This window comes from Manis javanica, chromosome 16 (genome assembly GCF_040802235.1).
Source record: "Manis javanica isolate MJ-LG chromosome 16, MJ_LKY, whole genome shotgun sequence".
Taxonomy (NCBI): domain Eukaryota; kingdom Metazoa; phylum Chordata; class Mammalia; order Pholidota; family Manidae; genus Manis; species Manis javanica.
In genome coordinates, this window is record NC_133171.1 from 70,020,109 (window position 1) to 70,047,632 (window position 27,524).

The 27,524-nt window shown below is 40.1% G+C and overlaps 1 protein-coding gene across 1 annotated transcript in view; it reads left to right on the forward strand.

The window, feature by feature from the left end:
* The window catches only part of LOC140846909 (bromodomain adjacent to zinc finger domain protein 2B-like), a 191,587-nt gene that overhangs the window by 45,477 nt on the left and 118,586 nt on the right, over positions 1 to 27,524 (forward strand). The window contains exons 3-5 of the mRNA XM_073225164.1: positions 2,004 to 2,183; positions 12,490 to 12,585; positions 13,698 to 13,773. The gene's annotated coding sequence lies outside the window, so the exon portion shown is untranslated. The remainder of the gene's footprint in view (positions 1 to 2,003; positions 2,184 to 12,489; positions 12,586 to 13,697; positions 13,774 to 27,524) is intronic.

The window sequence follows — 27,524 nt, forward strand, 5'->3', positions numbered from 1 at the left end:
TAATGCCCCATTTTCCCCCTTATCTGTCCCTTGCCACCCATCCTCCCCAGTCCCTTTCCCTTTGGTATCTGTTAGTCCATTCTTGGGTTCTATGAGTCTTTTTTTTACTAAAGAAGTGTAAATAAGTAACTTGCTCAAGTTCTGTGGCTGATTATGTTACTTTTCAATCATATGCCATGTTCCTCATTGCAGGAGGATCATGCACTCCTGCTTCAGGCAATGTGACAATGCCGTGTGATTGGGTTTGATGGGCTGATATGAGTGGAAGTGATGTCTGTCATTTCTGAGCAGAGGTTCACTCTATTACCTGGTCCTTTTGCCATGAGACTAGCAGATAAAGGTTCTCTACTGGCCAGCATCTCAGAATGAAGAAAAGTAGAACCTAGCACAGTGAGAAATAGACCTTTGCTGTTTTAAAGAAAGCATGTTACCGCCATATAACCCAACTTATCTCAAGTGAATACAAGCTTGGAAATTAAGTACAGACCTGGAAATTAGAGCCCCGGTTGTCTGTTTCATATGAGTACATGATTTTTTTCCAAAGGAATAAAATAGAAGGAAAAAGGCCCTCATAGTCCCATTCTTCTAGTGATAACCACAGTTAAAATTTAGTGTACATACATCCATTTTCCGATGTATATGTCAATGTTCATTTTTATAAAAATGGAATGCACTGTGCAGCACATATTATTTTAGAACTCATAATATCTCATTTGACAGTGGAAGATGGATCACTGTCACAGGTTAGGTTCTCTAAAAGCAGACATTAAGATGGAGTTTGGGGTATAAGATTGTTTTTAGGGACTCACACCTTTAAAAGGAGTTGTGAGGAAGCAGGATCCAGGAGAGCAAGAATTGGAACTGTGACGCTGGACCAGAAGAGTCTCTCTGGGATTCATACTGCTTGGCAGAGCTGTGCCCTGTCAGGCCAGATGGTTGGCCCTTTACACCCTATCCTTGCTCAGTTACACGTAGGCTGCCCGGGGCAGGGTGGCTTTCTGAAGCTGAGGCAGGCGCTGAAGTTGCCAAAAACTGGACACCCTTCCTGCAGCCGGGCAGTAAGTCCTTCCTAGAAAGGAAATCTGGGGGTGCATCTGTGTGTCTCCACAGTCCATTCCTTGTACCACTTGGACACCCTCCTCCATTTACATTCCTTCCGTTTCTAACACATTTTCTCAAGCCTCTTTTCTAAAATCACTGGAGTGGTTCTTTAAACCATCATAACTATAAAACGAAGAAGATATAGTTGATTTTAATCTTATAGTAATATTAAGACCATATTACAAGTGCAAATTTTAAAGAAGTTTGCTGATTAAGAACTCTTTTGTTGAACTTCTGGTCAATAATGTTTGACAAATAAGGTTTTTTAAAGCCAGCAGTTTCTGGCTTTTGTTGTATATAAATGATTGCAATCCTTGTGTAGACTGGTGGTCACAAAGTTTCTCCACAAGGATCTCCAACAGTGTATTCACCAGCATGTTGAACATACCATAAATTTTCAAGCTCTGTTGTCTCAAATGCCATAAAAATTTGGTTATTGACTTGAAATTTTTCACTAGATTACTCTCAGTGCTATAATCTATATGTTAAGCAAACAAACTGCATCTGGTGTATTTTTTTCTTTGCCTTTAAGATTTCCAAAGCTGAACTCCTTGGAAAAGTCATTAACTATTATAAATGCATTGTCACTCCAGTTGTGATGGTTATTTTGTATTCCAAAACATGTTTATTTTATATTTGTAAATTAGTAATATTAGTTGATATGAACAGTTCAATCTAGAACAGGAAATATAATAATAATAACAAAAGATTCTTTTCCTCTGGTCCTTTTTGTGTTCTTTGTAGCTCATAGAATAGATCATTGCCTTCATTTGCAACTGCCATGTATGGTAGGCGAGAAAGAAAGGGGGAAAGAAAAAAGGGGTGCAGGGAGAGAAAGGGAAGAAGAAATGAACGTTCCATTTTCTGCACATTGCCTGAGCAACTTCTTTGTTTTTGTTTAGGTATGCCATGAATCTTCATGCATTCAACCCAGAAGCTCTGAAACAATTTTGAAGGTTGTCTCTAAATGCATTGGCTATAAATTATTATAAATTACTTCTTCTTAGTTTTCAAACATATGAGTCAGCATTGGATATTAAAAAGCCTCACCTTACTTTTATTGGAAAGAGAAGATCTGTGTGGTCAGTATCAATTTCTTCACAGGGAAAAAAGTCTGGATTCATGACAGTAGTTACTATGTACTAGGGACTGTTCAAAATGATTTACATGTGTTTATTCATTTAGTCCTCACAACAATCTTAAGAGGTAGGTATTATTATTACCCTCCCTTTACAGTTGAGGAAACTGAGTGACAGAGAGTTAAGTGACTTGCCCAAGGTCACACAGTTAGTGAACTGACAAAATGCATGTCACTAGGTAGGCTCTAAATTGTTCCAGAACTTCCCAGCAGTCAATGTAAAAGGGAAAGGATAGTTTTTTGCAAGACTTACAGGATACATATGATACAAGCAAGGCTTCCTACTGAGGGGAAGTGGAACTTTTCCAGGTAGGGGACCTGGGGAAAATGTCTTCTTCAGATACTTACGAAATCAATGTCATATGATGTTGTGAACATTCTTCATAACAACCCTACAATAATAGTGTGAAGCTTCTTTTTTTTTTTTACATGACGAAACTGTAAGGAGCCAATATATTACAATTCTAATGTGTGACTGTTCAGTGGTATGGCATGATCCAAGGATAGATTACACAGTGATTAGATAAAAAGATGAATTCTATGTCTTCAAGCAATCGTCCATGAATATGTGTTTGAGACTAAACTTTGGATAAACACAGAGTAGCAAAGAATTTATTTTATCCTTTCTGTCAGGAATCTAGAGTTAAAGTACTGTGCCGTCTGCTAAAGGGAGATCTTTAATTTTAACAAATTTAGCAGAGAGTAGGATTAATATCCTCCCAAGTATGCCTGAACAAAAGTCTGCCAAACCTTAGCACAGAGGATATGATCTTGTCAGGATCCTTTTTGCTATAAAATTCCATGAATCTACATAAGTTAAATAAAGCTTCAGGTTTATAGAATTCCAGTTTTCAGATCCTAGTGTCTTAATCAATTGATATGAATGCTGTATTTCTATGACAGAGCTTTTATTTGTAACAAAACAAGAAAAAAAAGGGAGAACAGTTGTGTATTGCAGTTTTCTGTGGTTCAGAGCTTCTTCACTGATACATACTTCCCCTTTCCATTTTTCTTTACCAATCATTATAATTCCAAAGTAGTATATAATACTATATTCTAAGCATAATATTTTAGCTTGTACTTACTTTTATTGTGGGAAATATATGAAATACAAATAAGCATTAAGGAAAAATAAAAATCCACAGGTCCTCTTGAGATTATGAATCTTCTCAATTTTGTCTGTCCATTTCCACATACACATGCCAACATACATAAGATGAATATGCACACTGCTGTGTCATCTCCCTTCTTCATGACATAATGTATCACGGAATGACTCGTCATGAAGTATTGATGAATATAGTGGCTGCAGAGGATTGTATTAAGTAGACATGGCTCAGGACTGATATTCTGCTAATACTTTCCACAATGCTGGTACAACCACACTGGTTGTTAAAATATGAAAAGATTTTCATCCTGGTTTGTAGATGGCGATGCTCTGAGCCCTCAACAAGCCTTCCCCCTGAGCCTTTCAACTCTCCAGCATTTAAGGGTAAATGCCTGACCCATGAGAGATCTCAATCCTGCTGTTGTCCTACAGCCAGTCTGCCTTCTGAATGGTCGGTGCCCATACCAACGGTTTGGATATCATCCTGGAATGTATCATAATTTAGCGTGTTGCTGGTAATATTTCATCTGTTTCTTCTAAACTATTTTTCTGTTAATATGTTTGAAAGTCTCCAGACTAATTTGAAATTTTATATCTTAAGGGATCCATAGGTTTTCATAGGATATTTGTTTCTGAAATCAACACCACCATTAATGTAATAATAAATAACTTACTGGAACAGTGGTTTGGAGATATAAAAGTCCAATTTACACACAAAGTGTACCTGAACATAGACTTTATTTCCTTCTGCTGAGTAGCAGCCATGGCATTTGGATGGAATTCTTTGTTTTTATCACTTTAAATTCTGGCATTCAATGCATTTCTCTTTTGAATGATTCTTTTTTCTTACTGTAGCAGTTTACCGCACTTCCCACCCTCCAGTGCTCTTCTGCTTTACTTCTTTCTTTCGTTTCCTCACTTCTCCATTCCTAATACACTCATATATATTTTTTCAGATATGTCTTTCATATTTTTCCAGTCTTGACAAGAATTTGACTACATGATCTGGCCCTGCCTAAATTCTCTCGTACTTTTTAAGCTCCAGGCAGATCCACTTTGTCTTTTACTGTAGTTCTCCAAGCTTATTCCTGTCTCAGAACCGTCGCTCGGGTCGTTCCTCTGCCTGGAAGGCTCCTCCTCTACATCTGTTCACGGTTCACTCTAACTGGCTCTTAAACCTCAGCTCAAAGGTCACGTCTTCAAGGCCTCAGTCTCCACTAGCCTCCCCGCATGAACTCACAAGTCTTCATCACATTGCTCTGTTTTATTTCCTTCTCACTACTTAAGACTATATACAAGTGTCCCTTTCATTTAATGATTGTTCACTAAATTAAATGTAAATTCTGTAATATTAGAGATGTCTGTTTCTGTTGGCAGCTGTTCAGCCTAGCGTTTGACAGTTTACCATATGTGAAGCTTATGATAAACATTTGTTGAATTAATTATTAACTAAATAATCGCAGTGTTCTTAGCCTATATTTAAGCCTCTTTGGCAAAAGAGTGTTTATTGTCTTTATATGAATTTATCCAAGTTTTTGTTGTTTCCAATCAAGTTTAGACGAAGGGGGATCTATGTCTTCCAAGGAACTACTGCACTTCAACAAATATGTGAGGAATATCCAGCTTTACTTGAGGATTAAAATGCCACACCACAATTATCTAAAGAAAATGGCTGAATAGCTACTGAACAATAGTCCGTTTGGGGAAAATTTTAGACATGTATTTTATTTCTGTACTTGCTGACAAGTGTTTTATTTTACAGAGCAAAAGGCATCTTGCCTGGAGTAAAAGCAAAGGGCCATGTCTTTGTAGCACTTTTCTTTCTGTTTTGGAAAGGTTTTTTTTTTTTAGCTACTCTGTGTCATGGTAATTCTCTGTTGGAAGTCTAGGCCCCTTGGTTTCCATGATGTTCCTAGGCTTTGGGGTTTTGTTTAAGATTTGTGTTTTTTGAAGGAACATTTCCATGGTTACACCCATTCTTTCTACCAACTTGGAAAAAAGAACAATGACAACTAGTGTAATCGGATTCCTAGATTACTCCACAGATGTCTTTTGTATCTGCCTATATATGAAACTCTTGGCAAGTCCATCTCCGTGCATTCATTCCTTTGAATGCATTTTTAAAAATAAAGCATGTTTTAATATTAGGAATAAATAACTTGGATTGGCAAATTAAACAGGAAATGGTCTGTGTTACGTTAATCGTCTGAACTGAATGTGAGACGAGTTTAGATGTACAGTGTATGAAGGGAGAAATTGTTTCAGGGCAAAACTAACTGGCAGCTGCAGGCAATAATTGCACACGTGTGAGGATTCAATATTCAGAAGAACTATTGTGTTAAAAAACAGTATTCAGTTTTTGATATAAAGCTTCATGTCAAAATATAATAAACATATGTACTTTTACCTCCAGGGAGCAGTAAGACTCACTTTTCTTTAGAATAATTTGTACGCTTATTGCTACTCCACTCAAGACCAGTCTAATGATGTACACAATCTAGCACTTTTCAGAGCATTGCAAAACATTTGCACAGACATGATTGAATTTACACTCATGAGATAACCTCAAGTAAAATGAGGCAGCAACAGAAGGATCTTATCAGAATTACGCAGTTTGAATTATAAAAAAGTAGTGCAGCTTTTTTTAAAGTCAAAGTAGTTATTAATTTACACTACGTTTCTCAATGAGTATATGTACAATTTAATTTGAATATTAAATATTAGTATGCAGACAGCTTGGCTGGAGGTTTATTTTCAAGTATTTGAAATGACTTTTACAACCTGGCATCTGCCTCCACTTTGCTAGGAGGCTTAGATGTTACTCTTGATCTCCTGAGAGACCACACCACTTACTTTGGTATCGCCTCTCCTCCCCAGATAATTTCAATTACAAATTATCACTAGTATATAATTATTAAGTGCTTGTGGTTTAAACATAAAAAATAACACTAAGAAGGAAAAAACTTTATAATCTTAACCTCTAGCAATATTTTTTGTGAGTATATTAACATACATAATGCCTTTTTTTACCTCAAGAGGATCATACTCTACAAATTATTGTATGACTTGTTTTTATATATATCTTAAATTTCCACAACAGTATTTATGGTAATCTGAATCATCTGTAACTGTGGTTTTATCTGGTAGCCATCTTTGTAGAAACTATGTTTTGTTTCCTTGAGTAAGCATTTCAATAGACAAATTCCTAGAAATGAAACTGTGAAGGCAAAGAGGCATGGATGTTTAAATTTAATATGCACCAGAAAGTTACCTTAAAATATATGCCAATTTATACTCCCAATAAAATGTAAGACCTTTTTTTTTTTTTTTAACTGTATTCCTACTAGCTCAGGGCATTATCAATTTTTAAAGAAATCTTCGCCAGTCTGGTAGGTCCTGATGGGGTTCAGGACACTGCTCCAAGGTATGGCACCTTGGCATGTGCAATATTTTAAGCTGAAGGAGTTTGAGGAAATGGCAGAAGCAGTGAGGTCACTCTGACCTCATCCTGCCCTTCTCCCCTGAAGCCGTCATCACACCCTCTGTGAGAGGTGCCCTCTACCTGGAGGAAAGGAGCATCCTTATCTCTGAGGACAAGGAGATGCCCAGAAGAATGGGAACAAGGAAGCCTTGCTGTTTTCCCCACTTCCTTATATTTATAATGTCCTTTCAATCATATCTTTCCACAGTTTCATCAAACCTAACATGAAACACACAGCTTAACCATTTCTTCGGGTCTTCATCTCCCTTTGAGGCTCCCATGTCATGTAAGACTTCTATTAAGTCGATTTTTATATTTTTCTCCTGTTAATCATATTTATCAGTTTAATTTTCAAACTCAGACACCCTAAGAAGGTGAAGGAAAACCTTTTCCTCCTCTACATACAGTAATAACCATATATCTTATTGTTTTATTTTGCATTTCTATTAGTAGGTGTTAGTATTGAATGCTTACTACATGCCGGGCCCTGTGCTAAATAGTTTACATACCTGACCCCATTTAACCCTCACATCAGTCTTGTGGAGCATAGTCTCATTTTTCATGCAAGGAAGACTGGCATTCAGAGAGGTTAAAGGAAATTGCCCAAATTCAAGGAATTAGTTTTAGAGCTGGCATTGCCACACTGACAACAAAGACATGCCACAAGCATGATAATACATCTCCTTCCAGATTGCCTTTTATTTTTTTTAAATTTCTATTTTATTTTTTGCCTTTTATCTTTTAACTCTCTGGAGAGTTTTGTTTGTTGTGCTATAAAACAGTTTTAAATTGTGAAGACCTTAAATTCCCTTGTGACATCTGGGTTTCCTTCCATGCTTATAAAACTTTTACTTACTCCAACATTATAAAAATATTTAACTGTTTATTTCTTATAAAACTTTTATAATTCACTTTTTAAAGGTCTCTGGTATGGGCACCCAATAGGCACCAGTGAATTACAGGGGATATTGTAGCTGGACCAGCTTCACTGGTGCCTAATATGAAAATGCCAGAAAATATAGTGTTTGTGTGGTGGTCTCTTTTGTCCCACGTAAAATCCTGATTTCAGGTTCTCTTAACTCTGCCAAACTTTATAGTATTAAGCTAGAACTGTGTAAACTGGGAAATGTCTGATGTGCTAAGAGGCTCGAAGGGAGCCATTTGGACTCCTGAGTTGATTAAAGCAATAAAGAACTATGCAAGGAAGGCAGAGCTAAGTGTCCAAGCATAAAATTTGCTACACACATTCTCAAGAGTGAAAACTGGGAAGGAGGGACTGGCAGAGGGGAGGAGGTGACATATGGCACTCCCACAACAGAATTATCACCAGAATCAAGCTTAGTCAAAGCTGAATTCAAGGACAAGCCAATTTCAAAATAAGTCCATTGGAGTAGCAAGGCTCTACCTTCCTCCCAGTCAGGCACTAGACCCATGGCCTGGATTCTGTATGGATTTGGAGGGACCACAGGACAGCATGGACCTGAAAGAGGACAGCCTGCCCATCTCTGGGCAGGAAGCACATCTCATTTTTTTGTGAGTGCTCGCCCGGGAGATAAACGGCCCCTGGGCTTTCTTCACGGAGCAAACCTGCTGTCACAGCCAGTAGCGTGCCTGGCACTTGCATCTACTCAAATAGCATTGATTCATTAAAAATACAGAAATTATTACTGTTACAGCAATTTGTGCCCAACGATCAAAGGCCACAGCAGGCTAGCATTATTTCAATTTTTCCCCATTACCCTTTCATCAAGAATAATACTAATATTTCAAGTGGATTGTAGTGTAGTTAATGAGATATTCACAATGCAGATTTTCAGAAGTGGAGAGCCCAGATTTTAAACTAGTTGACTGGCAAGATTAACTTGGTGCACTTTGACCCACCTTTTAGGAGAAAAAGACCTCTCTAAGCTTCAAAGAAACAGGCATCATTTTTTTGCATCTTGATGGCACTTTTCAGTTCAGAATATTAAAATCAGCCACACATACCGGACCCAGACCACCACTGGGGAGAGAGTGAGGTAGATGGAGTTGTATTTTTAATGCCTGTGGTGGTGGTAAATGGACAAAGATCCACACAGATGTGCAGATCTAAGTATGCTACATTTGTGACATTTTCATTTGAGTGAGGAATCAAATTATCTCTTTATAATACTGAGTCAGCTATCCTTAGGTCTTCCCTGATCAGTCGACAGAAGTTGAGGCAAGAGATGATTAATTACCTTTAATAGAAGAGGGAAAACATTTCAGACACAGCAACTGTTGTGTTAAAGTGACTTCTCAAAGCTTGTCCTACAGTGTTATTGGGAGCATTTTGAGGGTCTGGGAAAATGGGCCAGAAAAAACAAGATTCTATTAAGAGTTGTGGACTAGAGTGAAGATGTTGGCGGGGTGGATGTGGGTGTGGAGCTCACCCCGTCCCGCTCCTAAAGCTCCCCCAGTGGCTAATCCTCAAGTGAATGCATTGCAGTTCTCAAGATAGTAACCTCTTCCTGCCATTAACATTCCCATCAAATGTTCCTTTCCAGCTTTCCAGCTTGTGACCTAATGACCCAAACAAGGAAGAGTTTATGATGGATGGTGTTCATTTAATTGGCTGAAACGGAATGATGTGCACTTTCTGAATCCCACTAATTCTTGGGACTCATCTACACCTTGATCACTTGTCATGAGAGATGGGTTAGAAATAAGTACTGAAACTTTTCAGGAATTGGCAGCAGTGAAGTAGCAATGTGTTAAGTGCTGTCTTAGGAGACGAAGGAAGAACCTTTGTATAAGTGTAATGTAATCATGGTAAAATAATGGATTAAATGTCTTCCTTAAGAAAAATTAAAAAGCTTTTGTATATTTGAAAACAATTTATGTAAAATTCAGATTTATTTATTTTTCTCAAATGTCTAATCATTTGTCCCAACCCCTTAATTCAATAATGTTTCTCACATGATTTGAGATTCTACCTTTATCATATACTGTAAGCTCCCTCTATCTGAGTCTATATCTGATTCTCTGCTGGTATAAAGAAGTGCAGCTGACTTATATATGACAATCTTACACCTATTCGCCTTGTTAAAGTCTCTTACTGTTTCTAACATCATGTCTGTGGATTACTTGTGATTTTGTTAAAATGGTCCTATCATTCTCTAATTAAAATCATCTTCAGTCCTTGTCAGTCTTTTCTAATCCTTTCCATTTTATTTATTTATTTTAACTTATCTGCCATTAGGTTCTTCAATTCAAGTCTTACTTATTTTCTTTTGTTTTTAAAAACACACAAAAACAAAAACAAAAAACAAATCATCTTATATATTGCATCCCTAAGGTTGAAGTAGCTGAAAATTAAACTCAGAATTTGAAGTTTAGGGTTGCTGACTTACTCTGTTAGTTAGAGTCACCAAGTCGTGTTAAGTAAAAGTGAGGACACCGAATTAGGAAACAATCAAGACTGCAAATTGGATTGGGGATACTTGAGAGGATTCACTCTGAATTCTGACAACATGAGCTTCCTCTACTTCCTTCTTCTTAATCCTCCTAAGGTTTTTTTTTTTTCCTGCCACCAAATATGTGATATTTTTTCCAATACCAATCAATTCTCCAATTCCCCAGATACCAATTGGGTGTCCAACAACTCAGTTCAATTCTGGCACTATCTACCTGGACTCAGCATCAGATTTCACAAATTTAAGTTTCAGTTGCACAGGACTACCCCATTTTCAGATGCCAGCCACATATGGGGAGCCTAGGCTACCCACATTTCTGTCTGGCTGACTACAAATCCAGGGGTTCCCACAGTCCCACACCCTTAGGATTCAATAGTTCACTAGAAGTGCTTTACTTACCAGTTTATTATAAGTGATACAACTCAGGAATCGCCGATTGGAAGAGATGCCCAGAGACAAATTAGGTGGAGGGATATGGACTTTCCATGTCTTTATTGGGCACATCACTCTCCTAGCCCATGGAGGCACCCTGAACACTGTCATTTAGAGAATATTACGGAGGTTTCATTGTGTTTGATAAAAGTGAACAAATCATTGAACTCCATCTCCAGCCTGTTTCCCCTCCCTGGAGGTTGGGGGTGGGGCTGACAATCACGGCTCTAATCATGCCTTGGTCTTTCTAGTGAGCAGCTATCTAGGGACCTCCAGCCATGAGTCATCTCAGTATCATAAGAGAGACTCTTATTATTCAGGAGATTCCATGGGTTTCAGGAGCCCTGTACCAGGAACCAGGGACAAAAACAAAACCCCACCGTCCTTTTTAAAAGATGTCATAACTTCTTGCTATGCACATTTGTCTATTTCCTTTTCGCAAATTGTATGGAAATTATGAAAACTAACTATATTGAAACTAGGGAATGAACATAATCCCATATTGAAGATTCTGAATCATATTTGAGATATATAAGAGAATTTGGGCCAAGAGAATTTCTTCTACCCTTACCCTGTTCATATGTTGAAGTCCTAACTCCAAATACCTCAATGTGACCTTATTTTGAGATAAGATCTTTAGTAGTAGGTAGTCAAGTTAAAATGAGGTGATTAGGGTGGATAGTGAGGGTAGTAGGGTGGATTAGTGGTGTCCTTATAGAAAGGGAAAATTTGGACACAGAGGTACCAATAGATGTGAAGAAACAGGGAGAAAAAGCCCGTCTACCATCCAAGGAGGGAGGCCTGGAGCACATTCTCCCTCACAGCTGCAGGAGGAACCAGCCCTGCTGACACACTGATTTTTGACTTGCAGCCTCCAGAAGGTTGAGACAGTAAATTTCGAATGTTTAGCCCACCCAGTCTGTGCTACTTTGTGATGGCAGCCCTAAGAAACGAATACACTTCTTTATCTGAGAAATTACTTGCAAGAAGTTAATTTTCCTCAATAGTCTCCCTATCACTTCCATTGCATATAGACCAATAACTAGAGTTAGATTCCAGTATGTCCCAGGAGGCAATGAGAAATTCAACATATAAGGAGAATTACACACCATAAGACTTATAACTCTTTGCCAATTTTTATCTTGTTTTTCTTAAGGTAGTTTTTCCAAAGCTTAGCACTCATTGGCTTTTTAAAAATTATGCTCTTATTCATTCCCTTTTTTGATATACCTAATTCATAGATCCCTTGTTAGATCTTTCGTGTTTATATTCTTTTGAGACCTGGACTACATAGAGGCTATCTGTGAGTGTTCCTATAGCACCCAGCACTTAGTTTATTTTACTTAGAATTCTTGTATAACTTTAATATACACTTTCCCCAGTAAGACCTGTTTTGCATGAGGATTCCTAGTGCCTAGCACAATGTCTGGTTCAAACTAGATATTTTTTTTTTTTTAATTTGAAGTCACATTTATTTATTTTTATAATAATTTATAATTACAAAATAGAACAGTAAGTTTGTAATTGTGTCCATAAAGATAAGAGTGCTAACTAAAAGCGAGACAATTTTTTTTTTAATTTTGGTATCATTAATCTACAATTACATGAAGAACATTATATTTACTAGGCTCCCCCCTTCACCAAGTCCCCCCCACATACCTCTTCACAGTCACTGTCCATCAGCATCAAACTAGATATTTAATAGGTAGTTCTTAAAGGAAGAAGAGGAAGGAAACCACAACCAGGACCTCTATCCAGGAATAATGTGGATTTTTCTTTCTCCCCATTTCCTTAGGAGCTACATTAATAGTACCCTTTGAACTTGAGCTAGAGAGATAAGAAGTGGCTGTTTGTGATTTCTGCACCCTTCAAACTCTGCATGTGAGATAAGGTACTGTGAACAGCTTCATATGTTGTCTACAAATATTTTCTCACTATATCTGGGACTTACCTCTTTAACATTGGTCTTATCCTTCCCCAACCCCAGAATCAGAGCCAGCAATCCTGACAGCTGCTACTGACTAGAACTCTGGGTCAGAGAGGCTACAGATGACTTGGTCTTATGGTCTCTCTCCCCTAATGGTTCCTATGCTGTATGTTTTCCACTTCTTTTTTCTAAGGTGTTTTGACACTGCCCAGCCCTCTCACTTATATTTTGAAATGAATTATTTCACTCAGTATCAGAGTAGCTGGCTGGGTACCAACATGCAGTTCTTTCACTTCATCCAAATTCCCGTATACCTTGTAGATATTTTTCAGAATTTTCAATATGAGGTTATATTCATTCCCTGGTTTCAATATATATAGTTTCATTCTTCTTTTAGTTAATTTCTGTGCATTTTGGGAAAAGGAGGTAGACAAATGTGTGCTTATTCAGCCACCTTTCTGGAAAATATTAGCATTTTTTCCCTCTACTTCTGAACTCTTGGAGAAAAGAGGGAGGTTTTATATGATTGCTTTAATAGAAAATCAAAGAGAATCGATAGACAAGTGGTTGGAAATAATGAGTCTAATAAGAAGGCGATTGTGGTTTCTATGTCTTTACCTGTACATACCCTCTCTATGTTCTAACCATTTCTCCTGTTTTTCCTTAGAGATGAATTCTTTCCATCACTTTCCACCATTTCCTCACTAATCATATTTTCTTTCAACCCCTGCATTCTGACATACATCTCCACCACATAGCAGAAGCTGATCTTTCTCCCCAAATTTACTGATTTTCTTGATAATTGCAGTAACATTTTTTTCTTCTTTCTCCCTTGCACTTGAGACCATATTTGACATTTCCTTAAAAACGTCATCTTTCCTTTACTTTAATGACTCTGTGCTGTACTGTTTTCTTTAAACCAGTGCCCTTTCCCTCAAGGATCTTTTTGGCCTTTTACCCCTTGTTTTCCTGAAGGAGCATAACTGTCTCTGTTTTGGCTATTTTTCTATGCTGAAAGCACAAAGGTTTATATCTACAAAGTCCCAGTCCAACATCCACTTCTGTGTTTTCAACAGTGTCCTGGATGCTACAGCGAGTGGTTACAGGGCAGAAGGACTCGGTAACGACCACGAGGGAAAGGTCAGCCCTAAGGTCTGGCTTAAGTTTTAGCAAAGACGCTGTACTCTTTCATATGTACAATGAATATAAGGGGAAATAGAGATCAGTAGGATCATTTTAATTACAAGAAAAAGGAATGATTCAAACCATCTGACACTGATCCCAAACCACTGGTGACATTAGTCCAACCACTTCAAGGGATTATAAACTAAGTTTATAATCTAAGATTATAATTATAAAAAGATAAATTGACAAAGAGTTTAGATAACCAAATTTCATTATCTTTTTATCCGATTCATTGTCTATCCCTGAGCTTAATAAGGTTGTTTTGTTATTGTTGTTTTTAAAAAAAACAATCAGTATTCCTTCTTAGGAATAAGTATGTCAAGAATGATATTTGCTACAAATGCTATGCTAGAAGAGAAGTTTAAAAGTTTTAGGACATTTGAGCCACCATAATTGCAAGGAAAAGAGTGACAAAGAAAATAATTACTTTTTAAAAAGGAAATTTTGTGTGAGAAGGGTAAGTGTATATTCCATAAGGCAAAGATAGAGAAAATGTCACCCTCGCTGGGTTAGGAACTATTTTTGAAAAATGACTGGATTATAAAGGTTGGCAACAACTTTAATACTCACTAGTTTGGATTTAAGTTTCTAAATGAAATTTAAAATTGTGGCTTAATGATGGAAAGATTCCTTGTCTTTGTATGGTTGTTAAACTTGCTTATCACAGTGCTAGAAACAACCACAAATAAGAATCCATGTGTGTCCTGTGTTCTGTACATGGGTAGAAACTACCCCATAAGCACATAGTTATTTAAAACCCTACAGGAGAGATAATATCACAAAAAAGATACTTCTCTTTCTCTTAGAAAACCTAATACTGTTTTCTCGGGCAAATAAAAAGGACAGATATTGAGTTGGGTAGGGTATGTTTATAAATCTATGATGTCAATACTGTCAACTTTGTAGGCTTTTTTTGGGTGGGAGGGGTTGCATTTGTGCTTTCATGATTATAAAACCTTTAATTAGGTGTCTTTGAAAGGCACAATAGCACCATTTTAGTTAGGCAGGACAAGTTTCACTTCAAATCAATCAGCAAAGGAAAATACAGCTTCTTTTTATAAAGACACCAGTGATCCATTTATTGGCTAGTGGAATGCATCATTCAGCTTCTTACTTGCCAATAGCTCAAGGTTAGATTATTGGTATATTAGGAAAAAGTACTGATATACATTACATGTCCTAAATTTTATGTGCTAAGGTTCAAACTAGAGTTTAATAACTTCCTGATGGACTTACCAAATAATGTACGTTTCTAAATTATATGCAACTAAAACATTTATTCCATGACTAGCAGCTCTACCTGTGGATGTTATCCAGTGAATGAAGTACTGATCAGCTGCACACCAAGCTCTGCTTTTGTATTCCTGTCTCCTCTTCTCCAGTTCTTCTATCCTGTTGTTTTGACCTCTTATAGCATATTTCGGAATCCATCTTAGTCAATGTATGTCTCAGACTATCATATCTCTTTTCTTTATATTTTCTATCTCTTTGTATGTTTGTTTTACTACCTGAGATATTAACTTTTTCTTCCAATCTTGTTGCTTTGAATGATATTTTTTTAACTTTCAAAATCTATTTTTTAGCTTTTGATTGTAGTTTAATTTAGCCCACTTTGGTGTTTTATTGCTACCTACAGTCTTCACCAACATCTAATATGATAATTAGAATTTTATGTTTTCACTTGTTAGCCAAATTTTCTCCAAGGTAATTTGTTCTGCGTATTTGCCGTTGTGTCACTTTTTGATGTTGAATGCATTCTTCAGATGCCTGGTGGTTTCTTGGGTATCTGTCCACATGTAAAAATATAAGTAAATGATTTGGAGCCGGAACCAGGCTGTCAAAACATATTGTCTTTGCTCAAATTCATCATAAAAGAATGCCTGCTTAATGCAAAAATATGAAGTATGGTCTGAAGAACCTCAAGCTGTGGCAAAGAAACCTGCCATCTTCTAGCAGAATCTTAAACATCTTTACAGAAACAGACGTAATTCCAACTGCTAACCCCGACTTTACCACTGCAGTTGCTCCCATACACCGTTTCCTCCACCCTTGTCCCAGTTCCAAGCTTTGGGGCTCTGTGGAGATTTCATGATGACATTAGCTCTTTCTCAGACTTTACACAGTCTCCTGTTCCATTTTGCTACTTCTGTGGAAGCTACACTAGAGTGTGACATTAGTGAGAAACAAACTTTGATCGTGCTAAACCAATAGCACAATAATCCCTATCCTATTGAGATTTGGGGGTTGTTTATTCCCACAACAAAGCTTAACTTACACTAATTAGCAAACTGCCAGTTCCTCCCCAGTGAAGCTGACTAGTGAAGGAGCCCCCTTCCAATAAATTTTGTAGTGTGTCACTTTTAAATATTCATCACACATTTAAATAACCAATATTCATCACACATTTGAGGAAACTGTTGATATGTCTTAAACAAACGCTGGAAATCATAGGGAACAGAGAAAATGTAAAGAATAGAAGAAACATTTTTAAAATTAAAATTAATATCAGCAGAAGGTACCATACACATAAAACAAAAAGATGTTATAAAAAGAAACAAAGAACAACAAAGAGATTTGGAAATGAGTAATATAGCAGAAACTAATATAAATAGACACACAAATGTTCATGGCAGCTTCGTTTTAATAGTTTCAAGCTGGAAAATAGCCAAATATCCTTCAATAGATGAATGGTTAAACAAATTATAGTGCATTGGAGTACTACTCAACAATAAAAAGAAACGATCTGTTAATAAATATAACAGCTTGGCTGAAACTATGATGAATGAAAAATAAGCAAATTTAAAAGGATGCATGTTATATGATTTCATTTATGTAAGATTTCTGAAATAACGTAATTATAGAACTGGAAAATAAATTAGTGGTTGCCAGGGCTTAGGGATGGGGGAGGTGGGGGATAGGTGTTGGGTATTGTGAAGGACCATTGTGGTGATGGTACAGTTGAGTATCTTGATTTTGGGGGCTGTTGATATCTTGGTTGTGATATTCTACTATAGTTGTGTAAGATGTTAATGGGGAAGGCTGGGAGAAGGGTGAGACTTCCCAGAACATTTCTTTGCAACCTCCTATCAATCTGTAATAATTTCAAAATACAAAAAGCTTTTAAAAACCTCCAAATAAATGGATGAATAGATAGAAGTCTTGGAAGATAAATTAAAGGAAATACGGCATAAAGAACAAAAAAGAGTGTGGATAATGGAGTAAGAGGGGAGGGAGAAAAGGAAGGGAAGAAGAAAACATAAGAAAATTAGAGGACCAAACCTGGATGTCCATCATACTGTTAGGAGTTCCAGAAAAAACAGAGTAAGCAAAGAAGAAGACCGTTACACTCCCCACCCCGACCAAGGCCTATCATAGTCAACATTCAGAGCACTAGGAGGCAAAGGAAAGATCTGGGATGCGTTATCTGCTGCCAAATTAGTACCACCAGCACTCTTTTCTAATCTTGGGAACTATGTTTCCCAGAATAATCTTCCCATGGTGGTAGATGTACATAAAGCTCAGTAACACGGACTTCTACTCACTAAATCTTATCTGGCGGTGGTCCCTGTTGGGCCCCCAATCTGCCAACAAACAGCGAAGACCAACACTGAGCCCGTGATGTGGCCCTGTTGTTTGGGGGAACCAGCCGGCCAGTTGGTGGCAGTGTAAGAACACTGGACCATTTCCATCCTGTCAGCAACAATGATTCATTCTTGCTAAAGACAAATTTGCCTTCCCTGCCCACTGCTTTTGCTAAAATGATCATTCCTGGACTTACAGAATGAATGATTTATTTACGATTATGGAATTCTTCTTAGCATTACTCCTGATGAGGAACTTACTTAAAAGCGAATGAAGCCTATCAGTTGACTCCTGAAAGCGTGATGTTGCTCATACAGTTATTTGGAATTCACCGACTTGCAGTGTTTCCCATCCTGAAGCTTGGCCTGATAGAATGGACTGTGGAAATCCTGTTATGGTGCCAGCTGGGAAAACCATGTTGTGGAGCTGCTGGCATCATGACTGAGATGCAGGATGTACTGTGAACCAGTGATTAATTTATAATGCAAAATTTTCCCCACAGTAAAGATGCACAGTTTTAGAAGTCAAGGGGTGTGAATGCAAATAGCTCCTTTTACTGTTACAACTAATCATCTACTAGCACCGTTTCTGCTTTCCATCTCCATAGCATTGAGCTCTGCTGGTTTAGAGGTCAGGGGATGCTTCTATCAGGGGACACAAACGATGGTTCTGTTAAACAGGAAGCTTAGATTTCCATCTGGTCACTTTGTCAGGTAAGTAAGAGGGTCACTGTGCTGGATGGGAAAAGTGATGTTGATTTTCAGGAGTCAATTGTTTTGCTATGACATGATGGGAGCAAGGAGGAATGCCTGGGACCCAGGAGAGAGATTCTCTTGGTAATCTTTCAATATTTTCCTGCTCTATAGTAAAAGTTATACTTTTACTATAGGCAGGACCATTTATGGCATGAAAAGTTCAATAATAAAGATTTAGTTTATCAGGCCTACCAGGCCCTCCCCATAAAATGTGACTGGCTGAGGTGCTTGTGGGGAACAAATGGAATGAGGGAATGGGTGGTAGGAGAAGGGAATGTAAATACCAACTGTGGCATTGTGACCAGTCACAGAAACAGTATTTCCTGTCTTGCTTCTGTATGGACATCTGTATGTATTAACTGATATTTCTTTTTTCTCCTCTCTTATTCCCACAAAACCTAGTAGTATTCATGTCTACCTTGCGGTTGTTTCCACATCTCAGTTTTCAGTTTTAGGATAGCATAAGAAGACTGTGAATCAGAAGAAAGATGAGGAAACATTTATTCAAAGGTGGAAAAGTAGAACTTTGGATTTCTTCTTTGAGGTTTGGTTGTATGAAGAATTGTTGAATCATGTAATGGGAAAGCATAATGTTGAACATATCTGTATTTGTAAGTTAAATGTTGACAAGGAGTGGGTGTTTGGAGGCTGAGTTGACAAAGATGTAGACTGTGCCAGAGTGTCTGTGTTTCACTCAGCAATACTATCGCTCCTTTTCCAGGCTGAGCTGCGCTTTCCAGAGCCCCCTCGTCTGAACGGTTTTTGGTTAGAGTTTGCTTGTGGGAGGACCTTGTATGAGGGTTGGGAGATGGGAGTGAATCCGTTGACAATTGCAGTCAAATGTGTTGGTAGACAGGAGATTCCGTGGCTTCCTGGCAGATTCTTGAGAACTACCGTCTTCATTACTGAATTCTGAGAGCTTGATGGCAGCTTCTCAGAGGTTCTTGAGAACTTCTAAAAGCTTCTGAGAATCACTTGCCTCAATGCTTCAGGCCGAGATCTTTAGCATGAACTCCTCTGAGTTTTGGTGACAGCGTCCATGACCTCTGCTCCTTCAGCTTTCCAACAACCATGAAAGTCCCTAATTCTATATCAAGTTTCTTATATACAGAATACATAAAATGACTTATTTTTTCCTGAGAGTACCCAGACTGAAGCAAGATTCTGAAAGCTTCTGGAGGGAAAAGAACAGATTTCGTATGAAGAATGAGAAGTCAGCAAGGCATTGAACCTATCAACAGCATTGTAAGCCAGAAGAAAATGGAACGATGTCTATATAATTCTGAAGTAAATTGATTTTTAGAATTCTATATCCACCTAAATTATTAATCAATAGTGAGGGTAAAATGAAGACATTCTTAGACATGCAGTTTCAAAATTTTACATTTTGCCCACGTTTCTCAGGATACTACTGAAGGATCTGTAACATTAAAATGAGGAAATGAGCTTGAAACCCCAAGAAACAGATGTAGGTTGTGGGAAACAAGGAAGCCAACACAGGAGATAGATGATGATAATTTGCAGTGGAGAGCGCAGTGAGACCTAACGTGGCATTGTGCAGTAGGCCTGAACACCAGGTGGCCAGACTAGGTCGGATAGAAAGCGATAGCAGAGGTGGGCCGGGGGCAGAATGAGTGGGATCAACAGGTTACCTGAGGATTTGACCACACTGAGAGTCCTTCAACTCTCCCAGAGCGTTTAGGAAGAATTCATAATAGTACATAGAAAATGAAGTAAATGAACAAGTGGTCCAATTACCAGCTTCTGAAAGAACCAAAGGCTATACCAGAAGGAAAATATTTTTGTCTCTGGCTTACACATGGTTCTACTTATGATTGTTTGACTTTACAATGGCGTGAAAGTTGTTATGCATTCAGTAAAAACTATACTTTGAGTCTTGAATTTTGAACTTTTCCCAGGCTAATGCTATGCAGTCCGATGCTCTCTTGCGATGCTGGGCAGAGCAGTGAGCCAGAGCTCCTTATCAGCTGTGCAGTCACAGGATAAACAACTGATACACTTACAACCAATCTGTACACACTACTCGTTCTGTTTTTCATTTTCAGTACAGTATTCAATACATTACATGAGATATTCAGTGCTTTATTATAAGGTAGGCTTTGTGTTAGATGATTTTACCCAACTATTGGCTAATGTAAGTGTTCTGAGCATGTTTAAGGTAGGCCTGGCTAAGCTGTGGTGGTATGTAGGCTAGGTGTATTCAATGCATTTTCAACTTATGGTATTTTCAGCTTAACGGTGGGTTGATTAGGATATACCCCATTGTAAGTTGTATACTATATTGTAAAGGCCATTAGTAAATAGTATTTTTATGTCATAACAATATAAACATTAAATAGTTTTATCAAGAATTATGATACAACTGTACAGGGAAAAGGGTTCATGTATATGAGTGAGATGGGTGGATGTTTCATAAGTACTAAATTCTTATGCTTCACCAGAATAATTCAGCATATAGTATTTAAAATAATCAAGGAAAAAGTAGTAACTAAAGAAGAGTGTTTAGAAACATGGAGATAAATATCAGCAGAAACAGCTAAAAGAGTTGAAAGGATTGCCTCTTGGATGCAGGAATGGAGTTGGGAGAAGAGTAAGGCAAGGGAATGTTATTTTTTCCCCGCAATGCGTAGAGTACTTGTGACTTTTTAAAATAGATACATTTGTTACTATGGGTAAAATTGTAACATTTCCAGAATATCTCGCCTGGTTTTAGCACATTTGCGTATCCTCAGGGGTGGAGAGGAGTTCATCTCCATATCAATGGGTAAATACCTGGGCAACCGAGGGCGTGTCTGAACCTGAGAGGTGAGGGGGAGGGTCTTGCTTGCTTGCTTCTGCCCAGACTGCAGTTCTTAAGCAATAAACGGGTTTTAAACTTTATTTCTCCCTTTGACCTATTTCGCTTTTTAGAGGTATTTTGCCTTGGGATTTCCTCTCCTCAGACTTACAGTTACTCTAATAAAAAATAAAAGTAAACATCAGAGAAAAGTGTAAGAAAAGTTAACACCCTAATAGAAAAAATGGGCAAGGACATTAAAAGGCAAATCACAAAATACAAAGGACCAACAGACATGAAAAAATCCTTATTCCCACTAAAAAAAATATCAGCTAATGAAAATATGCACAATGATAATACATGTTTTCTTGCTAGGGTATAGTCCTTACTTCTCTGCATATTGTTTTCCTTGTTGAGTAAATTGGAAAGGCAATAACACTTGCTGAGATGAATTTATTTCAAGGATGCAATGAGATAATGCATAAGAACTCTAAACTCTAATAAGACTGCAAAGGAATGAAAGATAAGAAGGCTGCCTTCATGTTGGAGCCCTCAGCTCTGGCTAATTTTCGCATTTGACAGACATTCTTTTATTTAAGTAGAGAACTCCAATTCCAAAAATACTCCCCCATGTGTTCCAATAGGAGTATAAGTGAAAGGACATTTTCATGTTTCCTGCTTTGGCCCTGCACAAAAAACTGTTTACTCTCCATTAATCTACTTAATTACGCTGGTGGAAAGGGGGCTGAAAAATGAACATGTAATAAACATGTTAGATTCTTGTTATAAGATGTTTGAAAGCTGGTAGGTCATGTTTAGGGCAACCATACATCCTGGTTTGTCTGAAACAGTCCCAGTTTATGGCGGTTTTCTGGGAATAATTGTTAACAGCACCTATTTTTGTTCTCAAAGTATTTATTTGGATGATAAATAATATGGTTACCCTGACCATAGTTCCCTAGAGTGCAGCTATTAATTTATGCTAAAAATACAAGACAAAATGCTTTAGATGCTATATGGGAAGAGAGTCAGTCTGGTACTGAAAGAAAAGGAGCGACACATAGCAGCAATTCACTGGAGAGTTCCGCTTTATTAGGGAAAGGTGCTGGGTTATATAGGAAGGGGCATAGGGTGATTGTGGTGTTACTTCTACGGGGCTGGTGGCTGTTGGCTAGGTGCTGGGATTGGGAGGGGGGCGAGAGGTGATTGGGCTTCAGGTGGCGCCGGCGGGAACCTAGGACCCCGAAAAGAAGCCGGAAGTTTGCCATCTTACTGGTGGGGACCCTTCATTCCCCACTTTCTCCTCTATGGGTTTGTGGACGTTGCTTTCTCTCTGACTGCTTCCTGCTGAACAGGGGAGGAGAAGGGAGTGAGGGCTTGAGGATTGGGAGGAAAGGGTTGATAGGACTCCCCACAGTAAGGATGAGTAGATGTGGACTTCTTCAGGTTGGAAATCAATGAAGGTTCCCTGTAACCATAGGTTGAGGACCTGTTGATTCCAATGGTGCCAAGAGGATATGGGTGTCAGGAGCCAGGCGTCTGCGGCCATTGTTTCCAGGAACAGTTTCCAGCGGAGAGAGGGGTCCATCTCAGCATGTGGTGAGGAGGTCACGTGAGGGTGAGGGGTCTTCTGTGGCCAGAAGCTGGTAGTTCCTGAGTAAAAGCTGGTTGAAAGCTTGATTAGAGATTTTTCCGACTTGGGATTTGATGAACTTTATTATACAGGGTAAGAAGAGACAGGCGAGAAGAATGATTATTATGGGGCCTGCAATGGGCCAGAGCCAGGTGAGGAGGGGGTTTGTTAGTATTGACGAGAATGGGTTGGAATTGGAAGCAGAGTGGAGACTGGAGGCAAGGTCGGTGAGTTTGGTAATGTCAGTTTCTACAATGCCAGATTCGTTGATGTAATAGCAGCACTCTTCCCAGAGGAAGACGCAGGTGCCGCCCCTCTCGGCTGTAAGCAGATCTAGGGCCCGCCGGTTTTGAAGGGTGACTTTAGCTAGCGAAGTGACCTGTCTTTGGAGAGAGGCTAGAGAATCGGCAGTGGATGTCAGGGCTCCCTCAAGTTTGGCGTTGAGATCTCTAACTGCCTATAGAGAGTGACCCAAGGCTTCTCCCGAAAACCCTGCCCCAATGGCTGAGGTGATCAAAGAGCTACTGACCATGATGGGAAGGAAAGCAGCTCTTTTTGTGCGCGAGGGCAAGGGAGGTTGGAGCTCAAGAAATTCTGCCATGCTGTAAAGTGTTAACTGTGGGATTAGGGTGACGAGAATGCAGGGTGTATCGGAGTTGAGAGGCAGTGAGTTGAAAAGACTGCCATTACACTAAAAGAAGTGTCCCGGTTGCGTAAAAGTCTTAGAGCTGGAGGTAGGGGTGTAGATAGAGAGGCAGTGAAGTGCGCTGGAGGGGGGTGGAGTTGGGCCTACACAGTGGTGGATGGTGAGATTATCTGCGTATTCTGGTTCCCATAGGGGTATGTCTGCCAGGGGGCAGAGGGGTTGTCTTTCTGCATGGAAGGAGTAGTTGGAAATATTAAGGGGCACGGCGGCCGGCAGTGGGCGCTGTAGTGATGCGCACAAGAAACAATTGGCAGTGTTAAGGGTGTGGTTGAGAAAGATGGTGGTGTCCTGAATGAGCTGTAATGAAGAGTAGGAGAAATGGGAAGAGGGGTGGGGATAAGAAGATGAAGAGGTGCTATCAAGAGTTTGGATAATGACTTTTTCGGAATGTCTGCTATCTGATGCAACTTGAGAGATCTGGGAATGAGAGGGAACATACTTTCGAGAGATATGAAGGGTACTGTGGGGGGTCGAGGACTCCCCGTAGTAAACTGAGGATGTGACTCTGGCAGCCCATCGAGAGTCCCAGGGATCTGGGATTGATAAGGAGAATGAGCTGTTGGGATATTTCATGAAACGGTTGGAGGAGTAATACTGTGGGTACTGGAAGTTACCTATGTAGTGAATGGTGCAAGACTAGTAGGGACATCTCCCGTAGGTATCTGGCCATCGCCTGCAATAGGCTTGTTTTTGGTCATAGAGGAAGCAGAGGTAGGGAGAATAAGGGCAGCTGCTAGTGAACACTTCGGTGGAGGGAGGAAAGTGGAGGTATAAAGGCTCAGAGCAGCTTTTCAGAGGGCAGTCTGGTGTGGCAATGAGGGCAGTAACTTTTGTTTGATGCTGTGTGTAAGTCTCTCTGACTTTGAATCACCATACAAAGGAGGCTGGGGTGGCGGGGAAGACAATAGGAATGAGGAAAAAAAGGCGAGAGAGCAGTAAAGGAGGAAAAAGTCATGATTCCGGTATGGATGGCAAAGGGGGTGAACAGGATTTTGGAGGAAAGAGGACAATAAGGTCAGGAGTCTGGAGGGAGGGAGAGTCTGTAAACTTTTGTAGGTTAAGAGATCTTTTAGGTGATGTGGGGACAGAATGGTAAGGGGCGCCCTGAATGTCAGTTTATGAGCTGCCTTCTGCAAGAGCTGTCTAGCGGCTAATGCTCGTAGGCAGGGGGCTCATCCCCGAACTGTGGGGTCTAATTGCTTGGAGAGATAAGCTACTGGGGGGCAAAGGATGGGCCATAATATTGGCCTAGGACTCTTAGAGCTTGACTGGACCTCTCATGAATGTATAATGAGAAGGGCTTCAACAAATCAGGAAGATGGAGAGCTGGGGCTTCCACAAGGGCTTGACAGAGCTTAATGAAGGAGTGTCGGGGTGAGGAGGATAATGGTTTTTTAGGGGGGCTCTTGCTGAGGTTGTATAGGGGTCTTGCCAACAGGGTGCAGGGAGAAGTTAGGGATCTATGTTCTAAAATATCTAGCTAGGCTTAGAAAGGGCCTAGAAAGGAAAGGATTTTTGTCTTGGTTTTGGGAATGGGCAGGTCAGAGAGGAGCCATTTTCTGTCTAAGGTAATGGACTTTCTTTGTTGAGATAGAAGGAATCTGAGGTAAGTGATAGGAGGGGAAGAGATTTGAGCTTTGACGGGGGATACTCGGTAACTTCTGGAAGCTAGAAGGTTAAGTAGGGAGGCAGTGTCAAGTTGAGACTGTTCCCACGAGAGACTGCAGAGTAGAAGATTGTCTATGTATTATAAGGTGGACTTGGAGTGATCATGATGAAACTGTTTGAGGTCCTGAGCTAGGACCTGTCTAAAAATATGGGGACTATCTCGGAAGCTTTGTGGCAAAACTGACCAAGTGAGTTGTTTAGAATATCTTGTGTATGGGTCCGTCCAGGTGAAGATGAAAAAATCTTGGGAGCAGGGGTCTAGAGGGATAGAAAAATGGGTCCTTGAGATCTAGGACTGAGAAGTGGGATTCTGAGGCTGTATGGATTTGGAACTAAGGGATGGATAGGGACAATGGCTATGTTGATGAGGCGAAGGTCTTGGACAAGGCAGAAAGATCCGTTGGTTTTTTTAACAGCTAATATGGGGGTATTAAATGGGGAGTGAGTGGGTCTGCTTGAATGATGGGTTGGAGGCCTATGAGGGCTGAAGTGGTTAGGGGGTATTGGGCCTGACAGATATACTGAGAGGGGTCACATAATTTGATAGAGGCAGGGGGACATAGGGCCACGGAGGGGCTTGTAATGTCCCAAACTTTGGGATTTATAGGGTGTATGAGGGCAGAACCGGAGCTTTCATTGGGTAGAGGGGGGTCGTCGGCTATGAGGGCCATCAGAAAGGGAGTACTGGGGGCTGTGGGAGTGGATATAGTTATGGAAACGTGGAGGAGGGAAAGGATGTCTCGTCCTAGTAAAGGGATGGGACACTGGGGCATAACCAGGAAGGAGTGGGAGAAAGGTATGGGATTGTCTTGGATTGTGCATAAAAGGGTGGGTGGGGGGTTTAATGGGAAAATCTGTTTACCTCCTACTCTGACTATAGGAGTAATGGCTGGCGTGGTAGGGCCCCGGTATTCTCACAAGACTGAGAAGGTGGCTCCTGTATCTAGGAGGAAGGAGATGGGGTGACCGTCTACTGTTAAAGTAACCCTGGGCTCCTGTTTGGTGATGGAAATGGTCGGGCGAGAAGCCCCCGGGCCCCATCAATCTTCTTCTGCCAGTCCCACTACGGCGGGCTTAGGATGGGGGTTGTTCGTCCAGCCTCCCCTTCGGGTGGTTGGGCAATCAGACCCCCAGTGGCCCTTTTTGTGGCATCTGGGCATGGGGTGGTAGGAGATCTGGGGGAGGGGCACGCCCTTGACCAATGTCCCTCTTTTCTGCACTTGAAACAAGCTCTTGGGGGGGCTTGTTTGTAGAGGGGCACCCAGGTTGTGGTTTTATCAGCTGGGCCAACATCTGGAAATTGGCCTGATCAGCCTTTTGTTTACGGCATTCTTTCTCCTCTTCCTGCTTATGGAAGACTTTAAAGGCCACTGTTAGGATCTCAGTGCGTGGGGTAGCGGGGCCCTGTTCTAACTTTTTGAGTTTAGCTTTAATGTCGGGGTAGCCTTGAGCTAGGAAGTATGTCATAAGGACATGTCTTCCTTCAGGTGTTTCTGGGTCCAGGCTGGTATACTGTAATAGGGCTTGAGTGAGTCTAAGAACTTGGAGGGGATTTCATCTCTCTTTTGAATTATGTCTTGGAGCTTTTGAAAATTGACTACTTTACAAGCTGCCCTTTTTCAGACCTGCTATTAAGCAGGAGGTAAAAATATCTCGAGAGTGGAGACTCATGGCGGTGTTATAATTTCAGTGTGGGTCTTGTTCGGGGACAGCAGTGGGGCTAGGGGGATACGTGAGGTCAGTCCTGTGGGTTTCAGTAGCCTGCATTTGGGCGAAGTCCTAAACTCGTCTACGCTCTTCAGGGAGGAGAGTATTGGCCAGGAGCATGAAAATGTCATGATGTGTGAGGCTGTAAGACTGGAGGGTCTATTGAAACTCCCTGATGTATGTCATGGGATCAGTGGAAAAGGAACTTAGGCGTTTCTCTAGTTGGGCTAAATCTCTTAAGGAGAAAGGGATGTGAACGCGCATGCTGACTTCGGATCCTGCTACCTCCCGGAGGGGGGCGATAATTTTGGGAGGCTCTCGGGACTGAGTCTGAGGGGGACTGAAGGGTTCTGGCTCAGTCTGTGGGGGAGTGACGCGGTCTAGCCGTGCCTAGTCGAGCAGGTCCTGAAGTGCAGAAGGGGGGCAAAGAAAATAAAGAAAGATAGAATCGGACCCACATGTCACCAGCTAGCAGCCCAGCTGCTTACTTCTGCCGCTCTAGTTGGGCTTGAACTCATGACTCTGAGGTTAAGAGTCCCATGCTCTACTGAGCTACAGCAGGGCTCCAGTTAATTGCTTATGGAATGCGTTGTTTTCTATTCCTCCCACATCGGCAAGTGGGGGAAGGGCATAGCTAGAAGCAGGGGTGGTGTTTCTACACATCTTCAAGGTCTCCCTATTTTCAGAGTGAGGAGTCTTGGCAAGATATGTTTTTGTGGACAGATAACTTCTAAGGACTGCACCGGTTGTTCTCTAGCTTGTGCCTTCCCATGCTGCGTTCAGACATGGGGGAAGGTGCTTTCCCATTCTCCCTACAAACATGTGAGAAGACAAAGGCAGTCCCTATCAGGGGAGAAACAGGTGATGAGG